The sequence below is a fragment of the Erpetoichthys calabaricus genome, chromosome 2 (genome assembly GCF_900747795.2).
Source record: "Erpetoichthys calabaricus chromosome 2, fErpCal1.3, whole genome shotgun sequence".
NCBI classification, from domain to species: Eukaryota; Metazoa; Chordata; class Cladistia; order Polypteriformes; family Polypteridae; genus Erpetoichthys; species Erpetoichthys calabaricus.
This window is the reverse complement of record NC_041395.2, coordinates 300,007,377-300,020,414: the sequence shown is the minus strand read 5'-3', so window position 1 is coordinate 300,020,414 and position 13,038 is coordinate 300,007,377. Positions and strand designations below refer to the sequence as shown.

The 13,038-nt window shown below is 37.6% G+C and overlaps 1 protein-coding gene across 4 annotated transcripts in view; it reads left to right on the top strand.

Moving 5' to 3' along the window:
* The window catches only part of rbm20 (RNA binding motif protein 20), a 198,781-nt gene that overhangs the window by 126,130 nt on the left and 59,613 nt on the right, over nt 1–13,038 (top strand). The window lies entirely within an intron of this gene.

Here is a 13,038-nt window from a genome sequence, read left to right as displayed (position 1 = left end):
TGCAAAGTTAGGTTTACTAATTCTTAATTATATTCATTTTTTCATATAATATTACAAAATATTTCTTAAATTTAAATTTAATTTTTAGGTGACGATTTACACTATTCACTCAGTCTTTGATTACCAGAGTAGCTTATATTTGGCATTCATACTGTACCTTGCAGTGGGTGCATATGGGTGTTCTTTTACTTGTAACCTTTAACAAAGCCATCCTCTTTCTTCACCTCCCACCATTGGAGTGAAAGAATAGTCAAACCGTATGTAAACACACTTAATGTATAACTGTAAAACTGGTTTATGTACCCAAATGTACATAGCTGGAGAATTCCTGAGAATCCACATTACATTTATTGCAACAGCATCTTTGTGGATCTCCTCTGTGCTGTCTTTGCAAGCTGCTTTCCAAATGAGTTCAAGCTGACATCTTCTGCCCTCTTTTTAGGGAGTAGTGGGTATTTTATAGCTTTGTTGATTTGGTTTTTTTTTTTGTTTTTTGTTTTTCTCAAGATGTTCATTCAATCACATACTACTATATTTTACTGGACATATATGTTTCCTTTCCCTTTCCATTGTCATTAGTTACTAACAGACGAATAAAACTTGATCAGTCTTGCATATGGTTAGTTTTTCTTGCAAGTTTCTAGCTGAAGAAGATTTTTGCAAAATTGTCTTTGACATCTTATATTTATGTCCTTGTGATTATTCTTATTAATGTCTTTTAGCTCATAGAATATTTCAATTGAAGGGTTTTGCTTATGACAAGCCAAGTATTTTTTATAAATTTATAAGTAGGTAAGTATGCAGTATCTATATCAGTTTAGATATTATATGTATACATATTCAGAGACGTAGGGACAGTGGTTTCTGCTTGTGCCCTGCAATAGATTGGCACACCATCCAAGGATGTTTCCTGCCTTATACCAGATACTGCTGGGATAATCTCCTGCTCCAGTTCTAAATTGGGCAAAGAGGATAAAAAATGGATGAATGAATAAATAAAATATTAACACATAGTGTCCTTTAAAAAGGCAAAAGTCATGTAAATGAAAATAAACTAGAACTATAAAGTGATTCATCTTTGGTGTTACAATATGTATATGATTTTGTAACAAACAAAATACTTATGACATGTATTCTTTTTTAGAATATACTTATGTCACTTTAGAAGTAACATCACCAACAACCAATTCTAGACATTTGCCAAAAGATAGCCTTTTTCCTCCATTTTTATGTCTATTTCTTTACCTCCCAAAGACATTCCTTGGCTTTGCTTCTTAAGTCCAAAAAGTAAACTGTCAGTTGCAAAATAAATCATTGGTGCACACCATGTATTCCTTCATTTTACATCCATACGTGTCACTTTTGGTTATTCTTTTTTTAACCATGATAGTTGCTATACAAAAATTATTATATATTTACATTTTGTAAAGATACAGGAAATTAGAAGCTACATAATCGCTTGTAGCATATGTATCATGCTATCCATTGCTGAATTTGCAATTTTGTGCTTTCACTGCATCTGTGCATAATTCAGAAACTACAGGAATGCAAGCCAGGATAATTATCTTGGACAACCATGAAGACAAGGCGGAGGTGAAAGATCTCGCTCGAGGACTGGTAGTGTGTGCGTGTATATGTATGTGTGTTATCTATATATTTGTTAAAAGAATTATGCTGCTTAAGTGAAAGAGAGAGACAACAATTGTGTGTGAACATACAGTTTAATTTTCATATACAAACTGGAAGCTTCAGTACAGATACAATTTTAGGCAAACTATGTACAGCAGCAGCCAGTTTAACAGTAGCAGCTGGGGCATTTAGCATTTCATCTTCAAAATATGTATAGTTTTGTACACACTCTATAATGTGAGCTAGTACTCCTTTTATATACCCTTCCCAGTAAGCACATTATATTTAGCTGCATAAATCATCTATGCCTAAATAAAGTATGTACCAGTCTATGCATGTGTGAATTTGCCTACAATGGATACCAAAAGTCTAAACACCTTATACTCTGTATACATTATAATACTAGTGCTACTATCTTTATTGAACTTTCAGCTGTTGTTGATGTAAAGGCTCAAAGTAAGACAAATATCATCAGATCATGTATTACCTTTATTAGGATTGTGTAACCAGGAACAATGAAGTGGAATACAAAAGTATAACTTTTGTGAAAATAATTCTTTTTTTTTTTTTTTATATTTTTATTTTATTAATTTTCATTGTAATCATTCCATACAAACAGATCAATTTATAACCCAACAAATTTGAAAACGAATCAAACCCCACCCCTGAGAAGAAGAGCTTAGCTAAAGGAAAATTTCTTTAAGCTTTTTAATAAGGCAACATAAGACAAAAGAAGGGGAGAAGTAAATATCTATATAAATAAGAGATGGAGAAGGGATGAAAATAATTCTTAAAAAGCCTTTCACTACTTGGTTTAATAAGTGTGCACATCCTTTAATTAATAGTTGGTGGAAACAACTTGATTTTGCCTCTAACAACAAGCACATGTGGATTTTGAAATTTTACCATACTCTTCTTTGTAGAAGAGGTGTTCAAGCTTAGTCATATTGTGAGGGGATCTCCTGTGAACAGCCATCTTTAGATAAATTAGTTCATTTTGTATAAGGTTATGCCTGTAATACAGCCATTCCAGAACTTATTTATAAGCTATTTCTTGGCTGAGTTGGCTGTGTGCTTTGAATCGTAGCTGTGTTGAAAGGTGAAATTGTTGTTTAAACTGAGCATTCGAGCAGAAGGCAGCAAGTTTGTTTCTAAATATCATTTTTGTGGTCACATTTTTACTAATAAACTAAAAAGTTAATTTTAGTATATACAGTAACAAAAAGATCATGACCCCAACCCCTGAATGGCAGAGAGGGATTTGGCCACATAATGAAAGATAGCAGGAACTGGAAATTCCCAAAACATGAGAAACAAGGAGCCAGGGAATTTAAGGAAGTAAATTTGATATCAGGGATAATGTTCTAATCCCATGAGATTCTACCTCAAGGGGGTAGGGTGTAACCAATGGATAAACTTGTGTGTGCTGGTATTAAGTATTTTGAAAAAAAAAAATGATGCTTTGAAAGATGGTATATCAGTAGACCACAAGGGCTGGGGAAAGGTCTGTAAACCATTTAGATATGATAGGGGGGTAGTTCTAAGGGAATCTTTGTGGAGGTGGGGGCAAAGATGTAGGAAAAACAGTTAAAACAAATGAGTACAAGGAATGAATTGATAGAGGGAAAGAAAGGGAGGTCCCCCATGCCGTGAGCACTGAGCTTTAAAAAGGAAAAAGTAGGAAGTGGAAGGGATAGGATGCGTAGATCATAGAGAAATTAACATTTCAAACTCTGACTCACTGTATATTCCAATATAGACCTGCCCGACTGAAACAAGGGAAGGAGTAGATAGGGTGGCCTCCATTACTGAGGTTAGAGTTGCAAAATAAAGAAGTGTGAAGGTGCCATCTCAGCAGCAGAAACTTCCATTTTTTAACACATGTTTACATCTGAAGAGCATAAAATAATATGGGGTGTTCTCAAATATCATGATGTTTGGAACCATTGATCCCTCTTTCTGTTCAGATCAAAACCCCTGTCCTCAGTAAAGAGAATTAGCCCCATAGCTCAATTTTTTTATTTTTAATAAATTTGCAAAAATCTCAAGTAAACTTTTTTCATGGTGTCATTATGGGGTGTTGTGTGTAGAATTCTGAGGAAAAAAATGAATTTAATCCATTTTGGAATAAGGCTGTAACATAACAAAATGTGGAAAAAGTGCTGCGCTGTGAATGCTTTCCGAATGCACTGTATATGATGTAATGTGAGCTCATTCTTTTGGTGAATCATCCCTGGCTGATATATCTTGTCCAGCATCATTGCAATAGCAATGTGTGTGCAGTTGACCGCTCCAATTACATTTGGAAAACCGGACATTGCTGTGAATTGTACTTTTATGTTTGCCAGTTCAACCACAGTGTAAGGAAATCTTATATATCTGGATGATAAGTGGATAATACCATCCTATACAGCTGGCATGGTGCGACTCAGTGATGATTGTAAAATACCTTATCGGTCAGCTACTTCAAGTTGAAAGCTCCTGTGGCTGAAAACCCGAGAGTGGACAGAACTTGCAAAGTAGCAGGTAGAGCACACTTCCTTAAAGTCTGCCTTTGTAATGCTGGTGCTAGTTCAGCACTCAGCTACAAGAGGGTAGCTCTTTGAAATCACAATCGACTTAGAAGGCAGTTGTCATCATCTGTAAATGCACACTCTCTTCTAATTCTTCCATTTGAGACATCTACTAACAACACTAAAGCAGCCATGGTAGTTGGAATAGTTTGTCCATTCCATGCACCATTATATTGTTACAGAATGATTACAATCAAGTGAAATAAATTTGTAAACGATGTGCAATTAATTTTGGAGTATTTTATAAAACCCGCATCATAGATGTGAATCTAAAAATGAAAATTAGACCACAGAAACAGTAGCACTGATTTGACACTGGGCGCCACCAGTTTGTAAAACTGAGCAGAAAAAGGGCATATGAAAGGTGGGACTCTGCCATGAAAATGTGTGTGGCTTTACGCCAAGTTTAGTTTTTATACATCTCAAAGTGACAAACAGGTGTACGCAACATTTTTGTGCATACACACCATTTATACCTGAGGCCCCTGGTGTTATATTTGTAGTCTGAGGTGTACAGAGTGAAGAGAAAAAGAGACAGGACTGTTTTATGTGGTGCTCCAGTGTTGCTCACATCTACATCAGAAATATAGTCCTTGAGTCTCACAAACTTCTGAATCCTGACAGATAATCCATTATCCAGAACACCATAGCCTCATCCACCTGTGTATCTCTGAGCTTACCCATTAGCAGAGATGGCTGGGTAGTATTGAAGACCCTGGTTAATAAATGTTGATACTGAATAAACCACTTGTGGCAAGGAGTATTGTTCAACCATCCCATCAAAAAAAGATTAGAGGTGTCAGCTACAAGATCAGCTACAGTATTTGTGCAGATACTGTCCAAGGTTTTACTGTTCAGAATTATCTCCACCCCTATAAGGACAGTACAGAATAGCTCTTTTGTGACAAATAGAAATCCAACAGTGTTGTGGAGGGCAGACATTATTTTCCTTAGTTCCCTTTCCCATACACTACTGAAATGTGGCATACCCACAGGGTTGAATCTAAATGTAAGTTTGTGCTTAGCCAACTACACTTTAAGCTCATGGCTTAGGGCAGCAAAGGCACTACACAAATCCCTTTCTTCCACTCAGAAAGTTGTGTAGTTAATTCTGAAGGTGTTCTTCAGAGTGCAATACATTTTCTTAGGGCCATCAGGAATGAATCATTGTCAATGCTTGTTTGAATATTTATGTGTATACTGAGTATGCTGCGGTGGGTTGACACCCTGCCCGGGATTGGTTCCTGCCATGTGCCCTGTGTTGGCTGGGATTGGCTCCAGCAGACCCCCGTGACCCTGTGTTCGGATTCAGCGGGTTGGAAAATGGATGGATGGATGGATACTGAGTATGGTCTAGTAGTAAAAATTATTCCCCATTATTACTATCTGTAGCATTCAATTTTACTTGGGTAAAATATTAAATTAAAAGTGTTAAAGAATGTAGATTTGGGGGAAGAGTTTATCTTAGGATCAGCAGGTTTGATTTGCCAATATAAAACTTTATGTACAGGAATGCTGATGTTTGCAAATGGCTTTAGGGTCTCTCACAGCAAATATTACACATTTGGCCTGGATGATATTGTTTTTCATCATAGTCAATTAATTAAATTTAATTAACAACTTTGTCACTGGATGGCAAGGACATAAAACAATAGAGTGGGCAGAAGGTAGGCTAAGAGATTCAGCTCTTTCTAAGCAACCACCTACTCTAATGAGTTGGCAGGATGCAAGCACTGGTGGCAGTTCCATCCCTCTGTTTTCAGCTGCAGGCGCACAAGTACCCATCTGTCTGCTTCAGCAATGCAGTTTAATGACTTCTTTCTCACAGCCTCAGTTGTGTTAACACATGTCTACATTCTGATAATATTCCATGTTTTCCCAGTGTTTTAATGGTGTTTTTCTGGTAGTGCTAATGAAAAGTGTTTTTCCTAGTGCTCCTAAGCACAAATGCGCTGTGATGAGCTTAGTTGATTTTGGCACTTGAAATTATGTTTTTATGGTAATGAGTACTGTACCTAAAATATATAGTGAATAGGGTCCGCCGGAACCTAACCCCATTTTTCACGTAGGTCAGTGCCTCAGTATCTGTCATTTCCGTTTCCACAGGATTTTTCAGGAATGTAACCTCTGTGGATGACGACAGTTGATTATACCTGTATGAAAATAGTATACTAAACAGTATACTAAAAAAGTCTTCATGAGTGTTATGATATGGAATTCTTTTGAATTTTCTTTTGTGGCACCCGGCTGGGTTTGTCGCCTGGCCAGGATGCCCAGGAGGACCAGAGGAGGGTTTGTGCCTCCTCCAGAACACGAGGGGGCGTCCGCCCTGATTGCTTTGGGGGCCACGGGTACAGAGCATGGAAGCTCAACCCTGTAGGGGCCCGTGGTCACCGCCAGGGGGCACCCCGATGCCTTGGGAGCCCTGGACCTCAGTACTTCCGCCACACCCGGAAGTACTTGGGGGAAGAGGATTGGGGACACCCGGAGGACTTCCAGATATACTGGCAGAGCTTCTGCCACACAGGGGTGTGTCTACAGAAACCCTCAGGAAGCACCTGGAGTCATTCCGGGGTGTATAAAAGGGGCCGCCTCCCTCCAGTCAGGGGCAAGAGTCGGGTGGAAGTGGACGAAGCTTGGTGGAGAGGAGAGGAGGTGGACCAGAGACTGAGAGAAGGCATTGTGCGTGTGGCCAAGGACTTGAGGGGTGATTGGTGCTGCGGCACTGGGTTTGTGCTCACGATAAGTGTAAATAGTAGTTGTGAATAAACGTGTGTGGTTTAAACATTATGTCTACCTGTCTGTGTCCGGGCTGTTCCCCACACTTTCTAGCTTCCCTTGCACTCTACATATAATGCTCTTTATTTAGAGATTTTGTTATATGAGGAACTTGTTTTTATCCAAAGTATTTAAAAATGGTAAAAATATCAACTGCTTTACCATGATGACTATAAAATGCACTAGTGTGAACACATAATGGAGTCTTGTGTGCAGTTCTGGTCATCATGCTTAAAAAAAGACATATCTGCACTTGAAGCTGCGCACTAGAGAGCAAACAAGTGTTATTCTAGAACATAAGAACATGTTCTACTCTTGACAGGCTCAGAGAATTAAACCTGTCTGTATGTAAACCTAATCCAGGTCTTCAAAATTCTCAAAGACTTTTCAACATTTCCAGCATGGTTGTTATGGTTATCTGCCAATCCCCACTTTCAAAACTTATTAGACATATAGAAAATAACTATTTTTCACAGTGCATAGCATTTCTGTCTATCAAGTCCAGCACATCTCCACCAAGTAAAGCTTCATAAAACCACTGATGTCTGTGAGAATGCGTCTCTGTATCTGCATGTGTGTCTGCTTGCTATAGTAAGATAAAACAGGAACTAATTTTGGCAGTACCATTTCAGCTGTGTCAGATCAGGCGTATTTAACAGGCAGTCCAGTTGAAACTGATAAATCTGTGTGGACAAGAACAGCTCTAAGCTCTTCTGATTGTACTGCAAAAGGTAGCATTATTAACATTAATGAAGTGATTGAAGTTTATTAGAACATGGGATCCAAAAGGAACATTTTGCTCTAAAATCCAAAAGCTGACAACATCTAGAAAGCAAAATTGTATTATTATTTTTCGTTTTTTTTTTGTTACTGTATCTTAGTATATGTAGTGTAATCTTAGTACATGGTGTATATTGAATAAAAAATTTTTCATTGTACTTTTGGATTCTGGAATATAATAATTTTACTTTTCCTTGCTGAAGGTCTAATGCACAAAAAAGAATGGTGATCTATCATACCGGAGGATTTCTAAATATCTGACCCACAATAGAGATAAAAAAAATCATAGATTTGACATACTATGATGAGAAATCTTATAGTTTGGGTCCATTTGGTATTGTGTGCATTTAAATGGGAATTGTTTTATTTTCCCTTTTGTCTTGTTAAGGCAGGGGTCTCCAACATGTCGCTCGGGAGCTACCGGTAGCTCACAGCCCCTTTCCAAGTAGCTCACCAAAGGGTTCATGAATCCTACATAAATTTGGAAACTTGATTAGTCAAATTAGGATTGGGCGATCTTTCCAAAAAATCATATCACAATCCTTTTAACACAAAATCACGATCCACAATCTGAATTGCAATCTATCTTTTCAATGTGGCATACACTTAAGAGAATATCCGGACTCAAACTCGTCAAGACCTAAGTAACATCCATCCATCCATCCAGTTTCCAACCCGCTGAATCCGAATACAGGGTCACGGGGGTCTGCTGGAGCCAATCCCAGCCAACACAGGGCACAAGGCAGGAACCAATCCCGGGCAGGGTGCCAACCCACCGCAGGACACACACAAACAAACCCACACACCAAGCACACACTAGGGCCAATTTAGAATCGCCAATCCACCTAAACTGCATGTCTTTGGACTGTGGGAGGAAACCGGAGCGCCTGAAGGAAACCCACGCAGACACGGGGAGAACATGCAAACTCCACGCAGGGAGGACCCGGGAAGCGAACCCGGGTCTCCTAACTGCGAGGCAGCAGCGCTACCACTGCGCCACCGTGCCGCCCTACCTAAGTAACACTTTATTTTAAATATCAACAAAGTTGAATTCAATTCTTCTCCTGTTCGCTAGCTAAGCAGAGTTAAGGAACACTCCCCGATGCTGGCGAGCGAGTGAGGAGGGTCCTTCCCCCCTCCCTTCGCCTGCTGCGTGTTTCTTGGATTCGCGCAATAAATCGGTACCACAAGCGAACCATGATACATTGCGAAATGAGAGATGTCGCAAAATCAACCGGAATGTTCATGCAAATTATAGAAAAAACCCCGATCTAAATCTGTTAAGTAGTTCTCTCGTGAAAAGCGGACAGACATTGTATTTTATATATTATACTGTATATTAGTAAACCTTCAAAATAATGTGCAGTTAAAGTCTCAACAGCATTCTCAGCATTTGTGGAGCTTAGTAGAGCCAGATAACTATAAGAATCTTCACCAAGCAGCTCTGAAAATGTCTGCTTTGTTTGGGTCTCCATACCTCTGTGAGTCGGCCTTTTCTGACATGAATGTCATGAAATCAAAGTTCAGAACAAGACTGACAGATGAACATTTAAATGACTCCATACGAGTGAACCTAAATGGCTACACTCCACCATACACCTCTGTTGTTGACTCCATGCAGTGTCAGTCATCTCACTAACTAAAACTACTAAACTAACTAACTAAAAAACACGTCACACATGCAACTGGACATGTGAATACTCTTGTGAAGTGAAACGGTGACATGTAACAAAATGACAAATGAATAAGTAATATCTGTCATTTGTAATTGCATTGTTTTGTTTTGACATCATTCATGTTTTAATTCAATCATGTGAGATACACTAGAAAATGCATACAGACATACAAAATGCACTTGCAGGTGAAGTAAATATTTTTTGTGATGTTTTAATGCAAAATGTGAGTTGTGGACACCAACATTTTGTAAATGTTCAGGCAAAACAATCTTATTCAGTTTGTTTGGGTTGAAATAAGCTATGAGAATAAACGTTAGACAACATGAGTAGCTCTTGACCATTTTCATTTTGTAAAATTAGCTCTCAGGGGAAAATAGGTTGGAGACCCCTGTGTTCAGGTGTGTCATATTACAAAAATAAAGTATATTCTGTGATGGAACCAGGGTCCCCAAACACAATCACACTGAGTCCCGGGTTCAAATAATGGAAGATTTATTTATCAAAATCCTCCAAAAGTAACACATGCAAAAATACACACATTCTCTCTCTCCACAATACCCCTCTTCTCACCACTGCACTGCCCTCCTTCAGTGGAGTGTTACTCTACGTTCTCCCAGTTCCAAATCGCCTGGATAAGGGAGTGCTGTCCCTTTTATTACAGACCCAGGAATACTTCCAGTGCTAGGGCGATTGCCAGATGGAAGTTCTTCCAGATAACATATAAGTCTCATAAATTGGGTAGTGCATCTCCCTACAGCGCCCCCTTGCGGCACCCATAGTCACCAGCCAGGCTGTATTGCTGAACTACATCTCCCAGCATTCCCTGCTGGTTCCCAAATGGGCGCCTTCATGGAGGGCTGCTGCCATCTACTGTCTGGGGAGAATAGAAAGTCCTCAGTGACCTCTTCCACTTCCAGTGGGCCGTCCGTCCCTCTGTTCTGGCCATCTCTTCCAGGTCTGGTTCCTCTCTCTTCCCTGGTCAGGATTCCTGTCTGCCTTCTAGGAGCCTCCTTTCTGGGTAAGGAACCATCCCCTCTTCTGGCTGCAATGGTGGTCTAGCCCATGTGGTATCTACAATGCACAGTGTCCTTTCTGATAATCTAACATAATCAGCAATGTTCTAAGTTTGTGTTATTTATTTAGCAAGTGAATTGGGCTTTTTATTTACAATAGTTGTGTATATTATATACTGTACTGTATACTGTATATAGTGTTCATTTTGCATTAACATTTATAAATATGTTGTTCTAGAAATCTTTAAATTTGTTGAGTTATAGTAAGTTGGAGTAAGTCAGGTATACAACTGTATTTTGATCAGATGTTACTAACAGGATAATGAAAATCAGGTTATAATTTTACACTGCCACATTTTAATAGTAACTTGTCACTTCACTGTTTATTGGGATTAAAAGAGAAAGTGAAGTTTTGTTGGGTAGTTGCAATGGCTTAGTTTCCACCCAAATATCATTGCTCCTTACAGATTGTTCCCTGGTGCCAGCCATGAAAAAAGTATGTATCTAAATTGTAGAGGAAGAAGGATTCAAGATTTTGTTAAGAACAAGGGATGCAAAAGTACAAGTTGCCCAGTCACAAATGCAGTACAGTAATTTTTATACTGGTGAATGTTATAAAATATTAACAGACTGTTACAGACATGACAAATCACATATTCTGTATGGCAATACATAATTTAGAACCATTGCATACTGTATTACATACGTCATAAAACATATGTACAGTATTATATAATGTATTATAATCTGTGATTGGTGCAGTAGTGAATCAACAGTTTTATCTTTCCATATATAAAAACATCAGAGAGAGCGTGAGCTAGCAGTGTTTACTTTGCGGATAGGGACCGGCAGACACAGATGTCAACAAAGCAGATAAGGTGTGGAATAGAATACATACAATGGAAACTTGAAAATAAGTAGAGGACATATCCAACAAAAATAGCTGGAAAAATGTTTTTGAGCCAAGTGTTTCTTTAAGGTACATCTGTTTGTGAAAATCTGTTTGTGAAACTGTTAAATTCTGAAAAAATAAACCTGTTTCTTTCTCAAATATTTCACTGTATTATTATGAGAAAATATAGCAGGTTTTGAAATGGTTTTGAAAAACATACTTGTCTGAATAATGTTATCTTTAACCTTTAAGGTGTTTTGAGAACATATTGGGATACATCGAAAACCTAATTTTAGGTCAAGATTATTACAATATCAATTGAAGTCCATATTACCTGGCCCTAGCAGCCTATAGATGTGATAGCTTAAATAAAGTCACGCACGTTAAAAATATTGACTAATAGTCCAATGGGTTGCTGAAACGATGTGCAGCTGAGCAGAACAAATCTTATATTGTTCTTAATGGAAAAGTGACATGGACAATTTCAACTTCAAAACTTCAATCCTGTAATTGCTTTGTTGCAAAAATATTGTTCTTCAGAGCACTGCACAAAATAATGAGATGTACATTCATCATTGTCTAATTGCTCTATTCATATTTCCAGTACATTTTATGAATCTTTATACTTTTTGTTACTCAAAAACTTAATACATTACCCTTTCTTATTTACAATGGGCACATTCTCTGGCTAGAGTGTCATTGTTGTGCATTTCTTGTATCCATGTGGGTTTTTTATCTAGATTATAGAAATGCTGTTAATCCTGATTGGTGCTTCTGCACTGGACCAGTGTAAATGAGTGAACCCTCCAGAGGACTAGCATATTTTTCAGGGATTATCCCTGAGTATTTTTTGCAGTAGGGATGGGCTTTGATTTCTCATGACATTGACTTAAGCAACATGGCTGTAGAAAGTGAACAGAGGAATATTTGCATGTATTTGTTGTATCTCAAACCAATTCCCTTTGTTTTTTCAGTACAATTTTCAAGTTCAAATTTATAGAGAAAATGCATTCAATACTAAGAAAATTACATACTAAGTAAGATCAGTGGTTTATGCCACTAGCTAATTATAGCTTACAGCTACAGTACTGATTTCAAATTGGGTCCAGTTCAAAAACATAATTACTCTAAATGCAACAGATATAGTTTATATTCCAGCATTTCCTAATACATTTCATTCTTTTATCAAGTTGTAAAAGGTCTGATCTGGTGTCTCAAAATGTTGGTATTTTGTACTGCAGAGATGTTCAGTAAGGAATATAACATTTAGCCAATATTAAGAAATTAGATTGATGTAGTAATAATTAATTTTTAAATTAACATAGTGCAGATGCTAGTAATATATCTGTTGAGTGGTGTTATACACTTCATGTAAATACTTTTAGTACTGTATTCACTATTTAAGTCACAGAATGAAGAGTAAATAACTCACTTTTGTTCAGTGTATAACACTTTTATATTATTATATTATATTTATATTATTATATTTATAGGAAATTAATGAACATTTTGAAAAATAAAATATTCTAGTATTGTATTAACTCCACCATACGTGATGTAAGTTTTAAAGGGGTTTACAAAAGGACAAGGACTTTTGAAAAATGATGGCGTTAAGCATCCGACTCTAGACTGTAACTTGATATTTGGAGGACCAGCTCTTCTGAGAGCAAAGTGGAAGACAAATTAGAGATCTTGGG